Source organism: Lampris incognitus, chromosome 12 (genome assembly GCF_029633865.1).
Source record: "Lampris incognitus isolate fLamInc1 chromosome 12, fLamInc1.hap2, whole genome shotgun sequence".
NCBI lineage: Eukaryota > Metazoa > Chordata > Actinopteri > Lampriformes > Lampridae > Lampris > Lampris incognitus.
The window spans coordinates 30,431,667-30,449,600 of NC_079222.1; the positions used below are offsets into that span (position 1 = coordinate 30,431,667).

At 43.7% G+C, this 17,934-nt stretch overlaps 7 non-coding genes across 7 annotated transcripts; 2 read left to right on the forward strand and 5 right to left on the reverse strand.

Moving 5' to 3' along the window:
• Positions 1 to 316: 316 nt before the first annotated feature.
• On the reverse strand, positions 317 to 389 carry trnak-uuu (transfer RNA lysine (anticodon UUU)). Its single transcript has one exon. It is a non-coding gene; the product is annotated as a tRNA-Lys (tRNA).
• A 2,687-nt stretch (positions 390 to 3,076) lies between these two features.
• trnak-uuu (transfer RNA lysine (anticodon UUU)) lies at positions 3,077 to 3,149 on the reverse strand. Its single transcript has one exon. It is a non-coding gene; the product is annotated as a tRNA-Lys (tRNA).
• Positions 3,150 to 3,652: 503 nt separating this feature from the next.
• trnaa-cgc (transfer RNA alanine (anticodon CGC)) lies at positions 3,653 to 3,725 on the forward strand. The gene has a single exon. It is a non-coding gene; the product is annotated as a tRNA-Ala (tRNA).
• Positions 3,726 to 5,927: 2,202 nt separating this feature from the next.
• Positions 5,928 to 6,000, reverse strand: trnak-uuu (transfer RNA lysine (anticodon UUU)). The gene has a single exon. It is a non-coding gene; the product is annotated as a tRNA-Lys (tRNA).
• Positions 6,001 to 9,720: 3,720 nt separating this feature from the next.
• Positions 9,721 to 9,793, reverse strand: trnak-uuu (transfer RNA lysine (anticodon UUU)). Its single transcript has one exon. It is a non-coding gene; the product is annotated as a tRNA-Lys (tRNA).
• A 5,345-nt stretch (positions 9,794 to 15,138) lies between these two features.
• Positions 15,139 to 15,211, reverse strand: trnak-uuu (transfer RNA lysine (anticodon UUU)). The gene has a single exon. It is a non-coding gene; the product is annotated as a tRNA-Lys (tRNA).
• A 705-nt stretch (positions 15,212 to 15,916) lies between these two features.
• trnaa-ugc (transfer RNA alanine (anticodon UGC)) lies at positions 15,917 to 15,989 on the forward strand. Its single transcript has one exon. It is a non-coding gene; the product is annotated as a tRNA-Ala (tRNA).
• The last annotated feature ends 1,945 nt before the right edge of the window (positions 15,990 to 17,934 follow it).

Sequence of the window (17,934 nt, forward strand, 5' to 3'; positions counted from 1 at the left end):
ATCCAATGTCTCCAAGTGCGGTCTTGTTAAAGCACCCCAAAGCCAGAAATATAAGTGTTGTAAGCAATGGGAAATAACATGTGCTCATATCAAACGTCATAACAAGTGTGACATAATGTAATGACTTCTTTTTCAGCGTATTTGACAAGACGTCGATGTCACTTTGTTTCCACTGCTCTTCTATGTACACCACATTTGATTGGAGTTGCTTGAGTAGGAGTTCATCAGGACATTAGCAACTGTGCATACGTTTATAAAGACAGCCCTGAGCAGCTACACTTTAGTTAATGAAGACACCTCTGAAGTTCGAAACAAACACCTGAACAGGGACTTGAACCCTGGACCCTCAGATTAAAAGTCTGATGCTCTACCGTCTGAGCTACCCAGGCCCTTCCAGTAAACTTCGGTGCCCTAGAAATTGCTGATTGCTGAAATGTATCTCAAGTCAAATTTATCTGTTTAGAGCCAAATTATAATTTCTTCCCCGAGGGCTTTGAAATCACAATTCACCGTTCGCTAAGCCACGCCCCCGAAACGCAGACTGGCCAGTCACAGCGCAGCATAGGACAGGCTCCGACAGAGGTCCGACACTTTCGTGGCGGCGATCCATTGACTCCGATGCAAAAGTTAAAGATTTTCTTCATTTTACATCTGGTTTTGTGGACTTTTAGCTAGGTATGGTTAAACGTTGTGTTTGGGGCAATAGTAACAGTGACACTCGTTACCCGGAGAGGTTGGAAGGAGATGTACTTTTTTTTACCTTTCCAAAACCAAAAACAAACCCTGAAAAGTGTAGGCTGTAGATAAAGTTATGTGGAGGTCCTCAAATCAAGTTGAAACCCTCAAAGATCAACAAGAACAGCTTTGTTTGCACCACGGTAAGTAATTACTTTTATTAACTGCAAAATAATGTTAAAGCTTGACGGACTTAGGAACAACAACTAAGGGGGCGGGCCTTACCGAAGGGTGAATTACTTTCTGTGCCATGTATGACGCCCCCTATCCTTTTACTCTCGATTCAGATGAGGAAAAACGTAACTAGAAAAAAATATTTTTCTTATTTCATTTATTTTGAACTTTCAACAAATTTTAAATTGTAAACATACACATACAAAATCGGAAATCCAAACAGGAGACACCTATAAATCCCACTACCCTCCCCCATCAAGTCACCCCCATAAATGTCAATTTTGTAGGTCAAAAATGAAAGCCAGTTATTAAAAACCAAGAGTCCTTGCTCGGTCTGAATAGAAGCAAGCCAACAGTAGTGAGAAAGTAATCTACCGCAGAGTTCATCATTATCCCTCAAGGGTAGAGGACCAGATACAATGAATCCACGTCGACTCATCTCGCTGATGTAACGGGATAACTGCACTCATGTATTGGGGTGTTGCATTTTGTGTGCTTTTATAGGCCTAAGTTAATATGTACCCACCTCACAGCTTCCCACCCCTTTCTCTCTAGTTAGCAGACAGAATTGGTAGAATGGTGAACTGGAACAATAACAATTTATTTAAACTTAAATCAATAAATGCCCTGATTACCCCTGAAACCCAGAATTTGAATGTTACATCAATCCCGGACGGCAATCTCACTCAATCTGCTCTTCCAGCAATAAAACAAACATCTCACAACGATACACTTCACCATGGTATTGCAGTAATCATACACTCCGTTGCAAAGTTCGTATAAATTTCCATTCGTATAAACCCTCAATAGTGTCCGTTCCACTGATGCAAACCTAATGAGCTGACTTTAAGGCCAAGGCTCTAAGGTATCTGGAGTGTCAGTCACATATATACATATGGAACGAAGTTCCACTTGCTGACGGGCGGACTGTAAGAGAGATAACCTATCTAAGAGGGGAGCACAGCTAGAAAAAGAGAGTTCAAACCAGCTAGATAAGTTAGCAGTAAACGTCAAAGTGCTAAGGTAACTGAGAAAGAGCCAAGCTAACTTCTGCCTCATTTAGTAAGTAAACCATTTTTAATGAATGCTCTTAGCCAAGGCATGAAAAACACTTGTTTAATTTAATTTCGCCGCACAACTGACGTGAAATAAACCGTACTGAATGGGGTTCCTCATTGTCGCGTGAGGGGAATTAGCTGAAGTGGTAGAGCGCTCGCTTCGCTTGCGAGAAGCAGTGGGATCGATGCCCACGTTATCCAGCGGAGTTGGATAAGACTTGTCGGTCTTACGTTTACGCAGGCCTCTTAAGACTTAAACAATTATTGTCACTTTAACTTCAAGACTTACCTATTATACAGTGCTGCCAATCCAGTTCAGCTTAGCCAGCATTGTGCTGTTTTGTAGATGGATGTCACATATAGCTATAGCTTACACAAGCATACATATAGTATTTCTACAACACTGAAATAAACTCTGACGACAAGCTTTTGATATTTATGTAGATCAGTCCTATGACATGTAACTACAAGACTTATGTTACATATAAGGCTGCTAATCCAGTTTATCTATCCAGCGCAATTTTACTCTACTTTAACTTTAACGGTATTGGACACGCATTGTTACTGTATGTCTAGAACACTGAAATGATCAGCAATAACGGGTTTGGACATTCTGCTTGATCAGTAATGTGAAGATAAGAGTTCATGACACAAATCTACAGCGAAATATGAAACCATTCTGGCTGTATGAGGTTTGAGCTCACCACCTTTCGATTATGAGACCGACACACTGCCTACTGCTCCAACAAACTAGGGTACGGGGCTCAGGTACAGTCACACTACAAGTGTAAAACTGTCCCCTAATTATCCAATGTCTTCAAGTGCGGCCTTCTTAAAGCAAATATAAGTGTTGTAAGCAATTGGAAATAACATGTGCTCATATCAAACCTCATATGAATTGTGACATAATCTAAGGGCTTCTTTTTCAGCATATTTGAAAATGTGTTCATGTCGCTTTGTTTCCACTGCTCTTCTATGTGCAACGTATTTGACTGGAGTTGCTTGAGTAGGAGTTCATCAGGACACTAGCAACTGTGAATACGTTTATAAAGAAGGTCTTTAGCAGCCTCACTTTCGTTAATGAAGATTCCTCCGAAGTACGAAATAAACGCCTGAACAGGGACTTGAACCCTGGACCCTCAGATTAAAAGTCTGATGCTCTACCGTCTGAGCTACCCAGGCCCTTTCAGTAACCTTAGGTGCCCGAGAAATTCCTGATTGCTGAAATGTATCTCAAGTCAAATTTATCTGTATAGCCCTAAATTATAATTTAGTCCCCGAGGGCTTTGAAATCACAGTTAATTTCTGTCAGTAACGTGCAGTGACGTCCATGGCTGAGTAGGCAGTGAACTATATTTATTTGTGCCAGAGAGAGGCACAGGCAGACTCTGCCTCAGCAGCCTGCATTCACGAATGCTAGGTTTGGGAGCAAGCTATCCTGAATAGGGCATGCCTTTTATTGACAAAAGACAAGTTTGACATGCTTTTTTTAAATTATTTTTTTTACAAAAATCTTAAGAAACTGAAGTAAAAAAATATATATATAAATAAAATTTGTAACTATCTTGATATTTCTTTTTTTACTTCTTATTAGCTTGATGAAAAACACCATTTTAATTTCATGTCGCCACACAACTATGACGTGAAATAAAACGTACTGAATGGATTTCGTCATTGCTGTGCGAGGGGAATTAGCTCAAGTGGTAGAGTGCTCGCTTCGCATGCGAGAGGTAGCGGGATCGATGCCCGCATTCTCCAGAGGAGATGGATGAGACTTTTCTGTGTTACGTTTGCGCAGGCCTCTTAAGACTGTAAAAATTATTGTCACTTTAACTGCAAGACTTACCCACTATACAGAGCTGCCAGTTCAATCCAGTTCAGCTTTGACAGCATCTGGCTGTTTTGTAGATGGATGCCACATAGGTATATCTTCAGCAAGCATACTTATTGTATTTCTACAACACGGAAATGAACTGTGACGACAGCCTTTCAATATTTATGGAGATCAGTACTGTGAAGTGTAACAACGAGATTTATTTTCCGTATAAGGCTGCCAATCCTGACACCATTCTCCACCCACTCCACCCTGCCTGCACTCTCTGCTTCACCTCTCTCTTGAGGCGCTGCTCAACCTGCACCCTACTCTTGCTACTGATGACAATGTCATCCCCAAACATCATCGTCCACGGAGACTCCTGCGTGATCTTGTCCGTCAACCTGTCCATCACAATTGCAAACAAGAAAGGGCTCAGAGCCGATCCTTGATGTAATCCCACCTCCACCTTGAACTCATTTGTCATTCCAACCGCACACATCACCATTATCACACTTCCCCCATACATATCCTGCAGCACTCCTACATACTTCTCTGCAACTCCCGACGTCCTCAAACAATGCCACCCCTCCTCTCTCGGAACCCTGTCGTATGCTTTCTCTAAATCTACAAAGACACAATGTAACTCCTTCTGACCTTCTCTACTTTTCTCAATCAACATTCTCAAAGAAAATATCGCATCTGTGGTGCTCTTTCGCGGCATGAAACCATACTGCTGCTCGCTGATCATCATCTCTCCTCTTAACCTAGCTTCCACTACTCTTTCCCATGTCTTCATGCTGTGGCTGATCAACTTTAGACCTCTGTAGTTGCTACAGTTCTGCACATTGCCCTTGTTCTTGAAAATCGGTACCAGTATACCCTTTTCTTCACTCCTCGGGTATCCTCTCACTTTCCAAGATTGTGTTAAACAATCTAGTGTAAAAAGTAGGTGCAGAAGAGTGTCAGGAGTGATTTGCGACAGAAGGGTACCAGCAAGAGTTAAACAAAAGGTTTACAAGACGGTTGTGAGACAAGCTATGTTATATGATTTGGAGACAGTGGCACTGACGAAAAGAGAGGAGGCAGAGCTAGAGGTGGCAGAGTTGAAGATGCTAAGATTTTCATTGGGAGTGACGAAGAAGGACAGGATTAGGGATGATTATATTAGAGGGACTGCTCAAATCCGACGGGTTGGAGACAAAGCAAGAGAGGCAAGATTTACATGGCTTGGACATGTGTGGAGGAGAGCTACTGGATATATTGGGAGAAAGTTGCTGAATATGGAGCTGCCAGGGGAGAGGAAAAGATGAATGCCAAAGAGGAGGTTTATGGATGTGGTGAGGGGGGACACGCAGGTGGTTGGTGTGACAGAAGAACATGCAGAAGACATGGAAACGGATGATCCGCTGTGGCGACCCCTAACAGGAGCAGCCGAAGTTTGTAGTAATAGCAGTAATTGTAGTAGTAGTAGTAGTAGTAGTAGATAAGGCTGATAATCCAGTTTATATATCCAGTGCAATTTTACTCTGATTGTAAAGAGGTACAGCATTGTCACGCAGGAAGATATAACGGTATTGGACAAGCATTGTTACTGTATCTCTAGAACACTGAAATGATCAGCAATAACGGGTTTGGACATTCTGCTTGATCAGTAAGCTGAAGATAACAGTTCATGACACAAATCTACATCAAAATATGAAATCATTCTGGCTGTGTGAGGGTTGAACTCACGAACTTCAGATTATGAGACTGACACACTGCCTACTGCTCTTACAAACTAGGGTACAGTGCTCAGGTACAGTCACAGAACAAGTGTAAAACTGTCCCCTAATTATCCAGTTTCTCCAAGTGCGGTCTTGTTAAAGCACCTCAAAACCAGGAAAATTCTAGTGTTGTAAGCAAAAACATGTGCTCATTTCAGACCACGTAGCAAGTATGACTTAATGTAATGACTTGTGTTTCAGCATATTTGACAAGACGTTCTTGTCACTTTATTTCCACTGGTCTTCTGTGTGCACCACATTTGATTGGAGTTTCTTGAGCAGGAGTTCATCAGGAGACTAACAACTGCGCATACGATTATAAAGAAACTCTTAAACAGCTGCACTGCAGCTTTTGAAGACCCATCCGAAGTTCGAAACGAACGCCTGAACAGGGACTTGAACCCTGGACCCTCAGATTAAAAGTCTGATGCTCTACCGTCTGAGCTACCCAGGCCCTTCCAGTAATCTTAAGTGCCCAAGAAATTGCTGATTGGTAAGTCAGCGTATACAAAATCGGAAATCCAAACAAGAGACACCTATAAATGCCACTAACCTCCCCCATCAAGTCACCCCCATAAATGTCCAGTTATTAAAAACCAGGAGTCCTCGCTCGGTGTGAATAGGAGCAAGCCAACAGTTGTGAGAAAGTAATCTACCGTAGAGCTCATCATTATCCCTCTAGGGTTGGGGACCAAATACAATGAATCCATGTCGACTCATCTTTCTAGTAAGGGGACACGTCTTAGCTATGCTTTTGTTTGTCACCTAAGACTGACTGGGAAATAGCCAAGCTAAGCTCTGCCTCATTTTGTGAGTATATGATTCTAAAGAATGCTCATAGCCAAGGGATGAAAATCACCACTTTATTGTCATTTCGCCACACAACAATGACGTGAAATAAACACTACTGAATGGGGTTCTTGTTTGTTGTGGGAAGGGAATTAGCTCAAGTGGTAGAGCGCTCGCTTCGCATGCGAGAGGTAGCGGGATCGATGCCCGCATTCTCCAGAGAAGTTGGTTGAGAGATAGTTGTATTATGTTTGTGCAGGCCTCTCAAGACCTGAACAATTATTGTCACTTCAACTACAGGACTTACCTACTATACAGGGTTGCCAATCCAGTTCAGCTTTGCCAGCATTTTGCTGTTTTGTAGATGGATGCCACATAGGTATAACTTAAGCAAGCATACTTATTGTATTTCTACAACACGGAAATGAACTGTGACGACAGGCTTTCAATATTTATGGAGATCAGTACTGTGAAGTATAACCACGAGATTTATTTTCCGTATAAGGCTGCCAATCCTGACACCATTCTCCACCCACTCCACCCTGCCTGCACTCTCTTCTTCACCTCTCTTCTGCACTCCCCGTTACTTTAGACAGTTGACCCCATATGCCTTCGTCACCTCTACTCCTTGTATCCTCACCATTCCGCTGTCCTCCGTCTCATTCGCGCATATGTATTTCGTCTTGCTCCTACTGACTTTCATCCCTCTTCTCTGCAGTACATCCCTCCACCTCTCCAGGCTCTCCTGAACATGCACCATACTCTCACTACAGATCACAATGTCATCCGCAAATATCATGGTCCACGGAGACTCCTGCCTGATCTCATCCGTCAGCCTGTCCATCACCATTGCAAACAAGTAAGGGCTCAGAGCCGATCCTTGATGTAATCCCACCTCCACCTTGAACCCATCTGTCATTCCAAACACACACCTCACCACTGTCACACTTCCCTCATACATATCCTGCACCACTCCTGCATACTTCTCTGCAACTTCCTCATACAATACCACACCTCCTCTCTCGGCACCCTGTCGTATGCTTTCTCTAAATCTTCAAAGACACAATGTAACTCCTTCTGACCTTCTCTATACTTCTCAATCAACATTCTCAAAGCAAACATCGGATCTGTGGTGCTCCTTCGTGGCATGAAACCATACTGCTGATCAACTTTAGACCTCTGTAGTTGCTACAGTTCTGCACATTGCCCTTGTTCTTGAAAATTGGTACCAGTATACTTCTTCTCCACTCCTCAGGTATTCTCTCGCTTTCCAAGATTGTGTTAAACAATCTAGTTAAAAAGTGGGTACAGAAGAGTGTCAGGAGTGATTTGCGACAGAAGTGTACCAGCAAGAGTTAAAGGGAAGGTTTACAAGATGGTTGTGAGACCAGCTATGTTATATGGTTTGGAGAAAGCTGCACTGACGAAAAGACAGGAGTCGGAGATGGAGGTGGCAAGAGTTGAAGATGCTAAGATTTTCATTGGGAGTGACGAAGAGGAACAGAATTAGGAATGATTATATTAGAGGGACTGCTCAAATTGGACGGTTTTGAGACAAAGCAAGAGAGGACAGATTGAGATGGTTTAGACATGTGTGGAGGAGAGATGCTGGGTATATTGGGAGAAGGATGCTGAATATGGAGCTGCCAGGGGAGAGGAAAAAAGGAAGGCCAAAGAGGAATTTTATGGATGTGGTGGGGGAAGACATGCCTCTGTCACACCAGCCGTGCAGTGAGTCTGATGGGGAAGACTGCGGAAGGGGGAAGACTGAGAAGGATCTTGGTATGGGGCAACTGGATGAAATGAGTGGAAGTGATCAGAGTGAGCCAGAGGAGGAGAATAAATCTCAAAGATCCAACAATGAAGAGGAAAAGAAATCTCCCCAGGTAAAACACATACCTTCCGAGTCAATAAGGGTCAGGAGAAACCCCCGCCAAAGAGACTGACGTATGAATTAAAGACCCTGGACCCCCCACTCAGTTCAGCCAAAGATAGACATGGGATGGAGAATATGGAAGAGAGCTAAAGTAAAGATGAACAAGAAGGGTGGCAGAGAGTGACACTCATACACATGTACATACCTCATGACACACGCACCTCATCATGGCTGTGTTTTGAGTTATGGGCTACTTGTGAACTTAATCTGATAGCGGTGACGCCATCAAACATAGCGGGGGTAGATGTAAGGAAGGGAGTTACACTTATTCGCCGGCAGAGGGTGATCTTTTATTGTTGGCACGTATTTTTTCCTTCTTGAGCGTTGCCGAATTCTGAGTCTTTTGTCCCTCCGTGGCTACTGTAGAGCCAGTTCCGTTTTGTGTTACAAGCTGCCTGTATGCTGCGAGAGGTGCTGTGTATGAGGAAGCTAAGAAATGCAGAAAACCTGCTCTGCCTAAACCGCCATGAGGACTACTGTCTCCCGTCTGTACAACTGTATTCTCCCTCCGTCCGCCCTGGAGTCAGTATACATTAAAAAATAACACGACGCAGACTCTGTTCAAGGGGTGTTCGGGCCGACAGCCAGAATAGGGTTACAGCTTTGGTATGGAGTATTGGTACCCTCCAGACTCGCTCACGGCTGGAGTAGCAGAGAAAGATGCAAAAGACAGGAAGTAATGGAAACGGATGATCCGCTGTGGCGACCCCTAACGGGAGCAGCCGAAGGTAGTAGTAGTAGAAGTAGTAGTAGTATTAGTAGTAGATAAGGCTGCTCATTCAGTTTATCTATCCAGTGCAATTTTACTCTGATTTTAAAAAGGTACAGCATTGTCACGCAGGAAGATGTAACGGTATTGGACAAGCATTGTTACTGTATCTCTAGAACACTGAAATGATCAGCAATAACGGGTTTGGACATTCTGCTTGATCAGTAATCTGAAGATAAGAGTTCATGACACAATCTACGTCGAAATATAAAACCATTCTGGCTGTATGAGGGTTGAACTCACAATAACTTCAGGTTATGAGACGGACGAACTGCTACTGCTCCAACAAACTAGGGTAACAGCGCTCAGGGACAGTCACACAACAAGTGTAAAACTGTCCCCTAATTATCCAATGTCTCCAACTGCGGTCTTGTTAAAGCACCTCAAAGCCAATAATTTTCTAAGTGTTGTAAGCAATAGGAAATAACATGTGCTTATATCAGACCTCCTATGAATTGTGACATAATTTAAGGACTTCTTTTTCAGCATATTTGATAAGGCGTTCATGTGACTTTTTTCCACTGTTCTTCTATGTGCACCACATTTGATTGGAGTTGCTTGAGCAGGAGTTCTTCGAGCAGGAGTTCTTCATGACGCTAGCAACTGTGCATGCGTTTATAAATAAAGTATTGAGGAGCTGCACTTTAGTTAATGAAGACTCTTCTGAAGTTTGGAACAAACGCCTGAACAGGGACTTGAACCCTGGCCTCTCATATTAAAAATCTGATGCTTTACCGTCTGAGCTACCCAGGCCTTTCCAATAATCTTCAGTGCCCAACAAATTGGTGATTGGTGAAATGTATCTCAAGGTAAATGTATCTATGTAGCCCTAAAATATAATTTGGTCCCAGAGGGCTTTGAAATCACAATTACTTTCTGTGCAATGTATGCCACCCCTATCCTTTGACCTTCGATTCAGATGAGGAAAAATGTAAATGGGAATTTATTTATTTTTTATATTTCTTTTATTCTGAACTTTCAAAAATGTTCAAATTTTAAACTTGCGCATACAAAATCGGACATCTAAACAGGAGACACGTATAAATCCCACTAGTCACTCCCGTAAATGTCAATCTAGTAGGTCAAAAAATGAAAGCCAGTTATTACAACCAAGAGTCCTTGCTCTTTCTGAATAGCAGCAAGCCAACAGTTGTGAGACAGTAATCTACCGTAGACCTCATCGTTATCCCTCAAGGGTAGGGGACCAGATACAATGAGTACATGTCGACTCATCTTTCTGGCAAGGTCACAAGTCTTCGCGATAATTTTCTTTGTCACCTAACATTGTTTAATTTAGTATCATTGGTGCTGACATAAAAAAAATAAATAAAAAAAAAACGTTGAAGTTTCTATCCGTTCATCCATTATCCGAACTGCTTATCCTGCGCTCAGGGCCGCGGGGATGCTGGAGCCTATCCCAGCAGTTATTGGGCGGCAGGGGGGGAGACACCCTAGACAGGCCGCCACGCCATCACAAAGCCGGCACACAGCACGGTGGCGCAGTGGTTAGAGCGGTTGCGTCACAGCAAGAAGGTCCTTGGTTTGAGCCCTGGGGTAATCTAACCTTGAAGGTCACCCCGGGTCGTCCCCTGTGTGGAGTTTGAAGTTTCTACTGTGTGCGTTATGTGCCTCGCCCTCCTGTTTCTGCCTATGTCATGCCAGCACCCTAAGTGTCGGTAGCTCTGGCCTTAGATAAAAGCGAACATCAGTTGGCAATGCTAGGTTTAAAGTAGTCGGCAATAGATTCGCCTACTGCTAACATGTTTTGTTTAATGGTGGCTGAGAGGACAAGCAAAAACAGAGAAACACTGTGCACTGAGGATGAGAGACTGCAAATGAGTCCAAACAGCTGTTGCAAGGGAGCACTCCTACCTTGCGGGACCAGGATAAACAAAGCTTCATTTGCTGATGTGGTTAAGCTATCCTTCGCACGGTCGCAAACCTAATGGGCTGACTTTAAGGCCAAAGCTCTAAGATATCTGGAGTGTCAGTCAAATTTAACCTTATGGAACGAAGTTCCATTTGCTGACAGATGTACAAGTCTCTGTAAGAGAGACCACCAATCTAAGAGGAGAGCACAGCTACAACAAGACATTTCAACACAGCTAGATAAGTTAGCAGTAAACGTCAAAGAGCTAAGCTGACCTCTGCCTCATTTAGTGAGTATACGATTTCAATGAAGGCTCATAGCCGAGGGATGTTTAATTTCATTTCGCCATATAACTATGATGTGAAATAAACCCTACTCTATGGATTTCCTCGTTGATGCGTGAGGGGAATTAGCTCAAGTGGTAGAGCGCTCGCTTTGCATGCGAGAAGTAGCGGGATCGATGCCCGCATTCTCCAGAGAAGTTGGCTGGGACTTGGCTGTGTTACGTTTGCGCAGGCCTCTTAAGACTTAAACAATTATTGTCACTTTAACGGCAAAACTTCCCTACTATACAGGGCTGCCAATCCTGTTCAGCTTTGCCAGAATTGTGCTGTTTTTTAGATGGGTGTCACATAGGTATAACTTCAGCAAGCATAAATATTGTATTTCAACAACTGAAATGAACTTTGACGATAGGCTTTCAATATTTACAGAGATCAGCACTGTGAAGTGTAATTATGAGACTTATGTTACATATAAGGCTGATAATCCAGTTTATTTATCCAGTGCAATTTTACTCTAATTTTAAAGAGGTACAGCATGGTCACGCAGGAAGACGTAACGATACTGGACAAGCATCGTTATTGTATTTCTAGAACACTGAAATGTTCAGCAATAACGGGTTCGGACATTCTGCTTGATCAGTAATCTGAAAATAAGCGTTCATGACACAAATCTACAGCGAAATATAAAACCATTCTGTCTGTATGAGAGTTGAACTCACGAATTTCAGATTATGAGACTGACGCACTGCTTACTCCTTCAACAAACTAGGGAACGGTGTTCAGGTACAGTCACACTACAAGTGTAAAACTGTCCCCTAATTATCCAATGTCTTCAAGTGCGGCCTTGTTAAAGCACCTCAAAGCCAGAAATATAAGTGTTGTAAGCAATTGGAAATAACATGATGACATGATGGAAAGAAGAAAGGTAGGCATACTGTGTGTGCAAGAGACCAGGTGGAAGGGGAGTAAGGCCAGGAGTATCGGAGGTGGGTTCAAACTCTTCTACCATGGTGTGAATGGGAGGAGAAATGGGGTAGGGGTAATTCTGAAGGAAGAGTATGTCAAGAGCGTGCTGGAGGTGAAGAGAGTGTCAGACAGAGTGATAAGTATGAAGCTGGAAATTGAAGGGTTATTGCTGAATGTTATCAGCGCATATGCCCCGCAAGTTGGGTGTGAGATGGATGAAAAAGAAGAATTCTGGAATGAGTTGGACGACATGGTGGAGAGGGTACCCAAGGAGGAGAGAGTGGTGATTGGAGCGGACTTCAATGGACATGTTGGTGAAGGGAACAGAGGTGATGAGGAGGTGATGGGAAAGTATGGAGTCAAGAAGAGAAATGTGGAAGGACAGATGGTGGTCGATTTTGCGAAAAGGATGGAAATGGCTGTGGTGAATACATATTTCAAGAAGAGGGAGGAACACAGGGTGACGTACAAGAGTGGAGGAAAGTGCACACAGGTGGACTATATCTTATGTAGAAGGCACCATCTAAAAGGGATTGGAGACTGCAAGGTGGTGACAGGGGAGAGCGTAGCCAGGCAGCATCGGATGGTGGTCTGTAGGATGACTTTGGAGACCAAGAAGAGGAAGCGAGTGAAGACACAGCCGAAGATCAAATGGTGGAAGTTGAAGAAGGAAGACTGTTGTGTGGAGTTCAGGCAGGAGTTAAGACAGGCACTGGGTGGTAGTGAAGAGTTGCCAGATGGCTGGAAAACCACTGCAGAAATAGTGAGGGAGACAGCTAGGAAGGTACTTGGTGTGTCATCAGGACAGAGGAAGGAAGACAAGGAGACTTGGTGGTGGAATGAGGAAGTACAGCAAATTATACAGAGGAAAAGGTTGGCAAAGAAGAAGTGGGATAGTCAGAGAGATGAAGAAAGTAGACAGGAGTACAAGGAGATGCAGCGTAAAGCAAAGAGAGAGGTGGCAAAGGCAAAGGAAAAGGCGTATGGTGAGTTGTATGACAGATTAGACACTAAGGAAGGAGAAAAGGACTTGTACCGATTGGCTAGACAGAGGGACCAAGCTGCAAAGGATGTGCAGCAAGTTAGGGCGATCAAGGATAGAGATGGAAATGTGCTGACAAGCGAGGAGAGTGTGCTAAGAAGGTGGAAGGAATACTTTGAGGGGCTGATGAATGAAGAAAATGAGAGAGAGAGAAGGTTGGATGATGTAGGGATAGTGAATCAGGAAGTTCAGCGGATTAGCAAGGAGGAAGTGAGGGCAGCTATGAAGAGGATGAAGAATGGAAAGGCAATTGGCCCTGATGACATACCTGTGGAGGCATGGAGATGTTTGGGAGAGATGGCAGTGGAGTTTCTAACTAGATTGTTTAAAACAATCCTGGAAAGTGAGAGGATGCCTGAGGAGTGGAGAAGAAGCATACTGGTACCGATTTTCAAGAACAAGGGCGATGTGCAGAACTGTAACAACTACAGAGGTATAAAGTTGATCAGCCACAGCATGAAGATTTGGGAAAGAGTAATAGAAGCTAGGTTAAGAGGAGAGGTGACGATCAGCGAGCAGCAGTATGGTTTCATGCCACGAAAGAGCACCACAGATGCGATGTTTGCTTTGAGAATGTTGATTGAGAAGTATAGAGAAGGCCAGAAAGAGTTGCACTGTGTCTTTGTAGATTTAGAAAAAGCTTATGACAGAGTACCGAGAGAGGAGGTGTGGTATTGTATGAGGAAGTCAGGAGTTGCAGAGAAGTATGTAGGAGTGGTGCAGGATACGTATGAGGGAAGTGTGACAATGGTGAGGTGTGCGGTTGGAATGACGGATGGGTTCAAGGTGGAGGTGGGATTACATCAAGGATCGGCTCTTAGCCCTTTCTTGTTTGCAATGGTGATGGACAGGTTGACGGACAAGATCAGGCAGGAGTCTCCATGGACGATGATGTTCGCGGATGACATTGTGATCTGTAGTGAGAGTAGGGTGCAGGTTGAGGAGAGCCTGGAGAGGTGGAGGTATGCACTGGAGAGAAGAGGAATGAAAGTCAGTAGGAGCAAGACGGAATACCTATGCGTGAATGAGAGAGAGGACAGTGGAATGGTCAGGATGCAAGGAGTGGAGGTGACAAAGACATCTGAGTTTAAATACTTGGGGTCAACTGTCCAAAGTAACGGGGAGTGCAGTAGAGAGGTGAAAAAGGGAGTGCAGGCAGGTTGGAGTGGGTGGAGAAGAGTGTCAGGAGTGATCTGCGACAGAAGGGTACCAGCAAGAGTTAAAGGGAAAGTTTACAAGATGGTTGTGAGACCAGCTATGTTATATGGTTTGGAGACATTGGCACTGACGAAAAGACAGGAGGCGGAGCTGGAGGTGGCAGAGTTGAAGATGCTAAGATTTTCACTGGGAGTAACGAAGAAGGACAGGATTAGGAACGATTATATTAGAGGGACCGCTCAGGTTGGACGGTTTGGAGACAAAGCAAGAGAGGCAAGATTGAGATGGCTTGGACATGAGTGGAGGAGAGATGCTGAGTATATTGGGAGAAGGATGCTGAATATGGAGCTGCCAGGGAAGAGGAGAAGAGGAAGGCCAAAGAGGAGGTTTATGGATGTGGTGAGGGAGGACATGCAGGTGGCTGGTGTGACAGAGGAAGACGCAGAAGACAGGAAGAAATGGAAACGGATGATCCGCTGTGGCGACCCCTAACGGGAGCAGCCGAAAGTAGTAGTAGTAGTAGTAAGCAATTGGAAATAACATGTGCTCATACCAAACCTCATATGAATTGTGACATAATCTAAGGGCTTCCTTTCAGCATATTTGAAAATGTGTTCATGTCGCTTTGTTTCCACTGCTCTTCTATGTGCATCGTATTTGATTGGAGTTGCTTGAGTAGGAGTTCATCAGGACACTAGCAACTGTGAATACGTTTATAAAGAAGGTCTTTAGCAGCCTCACTTTAGTTAATGAAGACTCTTCCGAAGTTCGAAAAAAACGCCTGGACAGGGACTTGAACCCTGGACCCTCAGATTAAAAGTCTGATGCTCTACCGTCTGAGCTACACAGGCCCTTCTGGTAACTTTAAGTGCCCAAGAAATTCGTCATGGCTGAAATGTAGCTCAAGTCAAATTTATCTGTATAGCCCTAAATTATAATTTAGACCCCGAGGGCTTTGAAGTCACAATTAATTTCTGTGCAATGTATGACGCCCCCTATCCTTTCACCCCCAATTCAGATGAGGAAAAACAAATCTACAATTTTTTTTAAAATTTTCATTTATTTTGAACTTTCAACTAATTCCAAATTGTAAACTTGTGCATACAAAATCTGGAATCCAAACAGCAGACCCCTATAAATCACATTACCCTCCCCCATCAAGTCACCCCCATAAATGTCAATTTTGTGGGTCAAAAAAATTAAAGCCAATTATAAAAAAACAAGAGCCCTTGCTCGGTCTGAATTGGATCAAGCCAACAGTTGTGAGAATGTAATCTAAACGTATGGATCATCATTATCCCTCAAGGGCAGATGACCAGATACAATGAATCCATGTCGACTTATCTTTCCGGCAAGGCCATACGTCTTACGTTTTTCTTTGTCACCTAAGACTGACTGGGAAAGAGCCAAGTTAACGTTTGCCTCATTTAGTGAGTATACGATTTTAATGAATGCTCATAGCCAAGGGGATGAAAAACACCACTTTATTGTCCTTTTGCCGCGCAACTATGACGTGAAATAAACCCTACTGCATGGGGTTCTTCTTTGACGTGGCAGGGGAATTAGCTCAAGTGGTAGAGCGCTCGCTTTGCATGCGAGAGGCAGCGGGATCGATGCCCGCATTCTCCAGAGGAGTTGACTGTGTTACGTTTGTGCAGGTCTCTAAGACCTCAACGATTAATGTCACTTTAACTGCAGGGTTTACCTACTATACAGGTCTGCCAATCCAGCTCAGCTTTGCCCGCATTTTGCTGTTTTGTAGATGGATGCCACATAGGTATATCTTCAGCAAGCATACTTATTGTATTTCTACAACACTGAAATGAACTGTGACGACAGGCTTTCAGTATTTATGGAGATCAGTACTGTGAAGTGTAACAACGAGATGTATGTTCTGTATAAGGCTGTTAATCCTGACACCCTTCTCCACCAACTCCACCCTGCCTGCACTCTCTTCTTCACCTCTCTCGAGGCTCTGCTCAACCTGCACCCTACTCTCGCTACAGATGACAATGTCATCCCCAAACATCATCGTCCACGGAGACTCCTGCGTGATCTTGTCCGTCAACCTGTCCATCACCATTGCAAACAAGAAAGGGCTCAGAGCCGATCCTTGATGTAATCCCACCTCCACCTTGAACTCATCTGTCATTCCAACCGCACACATCACCATTGTCACACTTCCCCCATACATATCCTGCACCACTCCTACATACTTCTCTGCAACTCCCGACGTCCTCAAACAATGCCACCCCTCCTCTCTCGGAACCCTGTCGTATGCTTTCTCTAAATCTACAAAGACACAATGTAACTCCTTCTGACCTTCTCTACTTTTCTCAATCAACATTCTCAAAGAAAATATCGCATCTGTGCTGCTCTTTCGCGGCATGAAACCATACTGCTGCTCGCTGATCATCACCTCTCCTCTTAACCTAGCTTCCACTACTCTTTCTCATATCTTCATGCTGTGGTTGATCAACTTTAGACCTCTGTAGTTGCTACAGTTCTGCACATTGCCCTTGTTCTTGAAAATCGGTACCAGTATACCCTTTTCTTCACTCCTCGGGTATCCTCTCACTTTCCAAGATTGTGTTAAACAATCTAGTGTAAAAAGTGGGTGCAGAAGAGTGTCAGGAGTGATTTGCGACAGAAGGGTACCAGCAAGAGTTAAACAAAAGGTTTACAAGACGGTTGTGAGACAAGCTATGTTATATGATTTGGAGACAGTGGCACTGACGAAAAGAGAGGAGGCAGAGCTAGAGGTGGCAGAGTTGAAGATGCTAAGATTTTCATTGGGAGTGACGAAGAAGGACAGGATTAGGGATGATTATATTAGAGGGACTGCTCAAATTGGACGGGTTGGAGACAAAGCAAGAGAGGCAAGATTTACATGGCTTGGACATGTGTGGAGGAGAGCTACTGGATATATTGGGAGAAAGTTGCTGAATATGGAGCTGCCAGGGGAGAGGAAAAGATGAATGCCAAAGAGGAGGTTTATGGATGTGGTGAGGGGGGACACGCAGGTGGTTGGTGTGACAGAAGAACATGCGGAAGAAATGGAAACGGATGATCCGCTGTGGCGACCCCTAACAGGAGCAGCCGAAATTTGTAGTAATAGCAGTAATTGTAGTAGTAGTAGTAGTAGTAGTAGTAGATAAGGCTGATAATCCAGTTTATATATCCAGTGCAATTTTACTCTGATTGTAAAGAGGTACAGCATTGTCACGCAGGAAGATATAACGGTATTGGACAAGCATTGTTACTGTATCTCTAGAACACTGAAATGATCAGCAATAACGGGTTTGGACATTCTGCTTGATCAGTAAGCTGAAGATAACAGTTCATGACACAAATCTACATCAAAATATGAAATCATACTGGCTGTGTGAGGGTTGAACTCACGAACTTCAGATTATGAGACTGACACACTGCCTACTGCTCTAACAAACTAGGGTACAGTGCTCAGGTACAGTCACAGAACAAGTGTAAAACTGTCCCCTAATTATCCAGTTTCTCCAAGTGCGGTCTTGTTAAAGCACCTCAAAACCAGGAAAATTCTAGTGTTGTAAGCAAA